This window comes from Triticum urartu, unplaced genomic scaffold, assembly GCF_003073215.2.
Source record: "Triticum urartu cultivar G1812 unplaced genomic scaffold, Tu2.1 TuUngrouped_contig_8462, whole genome shotgun sequence".
In the NCBI taxonomy this organism is placed as follows: Eukaryota; Viridiplantae; Streptophyta; class Magnoliopsida; order Poales; family Poaceae; genus Triticum; species Triticum urartu.
Window position 1 is genome coordinate 6,850 of NW_024119414.1, and position 1,211 is coordinate 8,060.

The 1,211-nt window shown below is 42.2% G+C and overlaps 1 non-coding gene across 1 annotated transcript; it reads left to right on the forward strand.

Annotated features, from left to right (window-relative positions):
* Nucleotides 1-637: 637 nt before the first annotated feature.
* LOC125531936 lies at nucleotides 638-798 on the forward strand. Its single transcript, XR_007293631.1, has one exon. It is a non-coding gene; the product is annotated as a U1 spliceosomal RNA (small nuclear RNA).
* Nucleotides 799-1,211: the final 413 nt, after the last annotated feature.

Here is a 1,211-nt window from a genome sequence, read left to right on the forward strand (position 1 = left end):
TCTCTATAGATACACTCCCTTTCCTTCTGGTATGCCAAAGGATTTTTCTTCTTCTCTGATACGGAGCACTAGTATATTATTGTGTTTCTTTAATGGTTATTGGACCATTTGGAATGAACGCGCCCATGTCTTCCGTCACAAGAGTGCTCCTTCAAGGAAAATTTTATGCCTCGGTTTTGAAAGGAAAAAAATAGTACTCCCTCTGTTTATTCAGTCTACAAAAACGTCTTATATTATTATTAATGAACAAAGGTAGTAGTATATTATTACTTCCCACAAAAAATAGTATTATTACTACTTTTTTTCAGTGATATTCTTTTGTAGAGGTTTTTCTGGTGATATTCTGATCTCCTCGTTTGTAGAAAAATAGTTCAAGGGAATAGCACACAAGAACCCCACGAGGAATCAGGCCCCAAACATAATTAGGCCTCCCGAACACAAGTGCCCCACACATGGAATCAGGCCCCAAGCAGAATCACGGGCCTGTCCAACACAAGTAATCAGGCCTGCGAGCTTGCACCCAACAACCGGCTAATAAAGCACAGCGCTATGGTTTGGTTTAGTACCACCTCGCCAGCCGAACAAGGGAGGTTGGGAGAGCAGGAGTATATAATTAGCACCAGGGCAACGTTACAACATACTTACCTGGACGGGGTCGACGGCCGATCAAGAAGGGTCGTGGCCTAGATCAATGGCTCACATTGCACCTGGTGAGTGCGTTGGCCTACCATCTCCTCAAGTGGGAGAGTGGACGTCGTAATTTGTGATAGAGGGGGTACGCGTTCGCGCGGCCCCTGCCAATCTATAAAAACTAAAAAGTTGCATCTGCATCTTGTGTTACATGTAACAATAATTTTTCAAAGTGCTTTGAATCATGATCACATCTTCAAAACAATCCTATGAGCTATGGTGGGCATCTTCAAAATAATGCTAACTTGTTTTTCTCAAGCCCTGCGTACAGTTTTATGCTTGTATTTATTGGGTTTGAAGGGAATTGGGATTAATTAAATCCCCAGCAAGTCAAAATCCACCTCCAATCCTCTTCAATCCCCTTGTTGTGGGGATTAACCGAACAAGCCCTAAAGAAATATTAATCACATAGTTCAACCTTATCACAGTAAGAGATACGTCGTGGGAAATTTCATATACTCTGTCGTATGTGCACTGTGCTTGGTAGTCAGAGTGAGTGTTTACCTGCAAGTACATGTCAT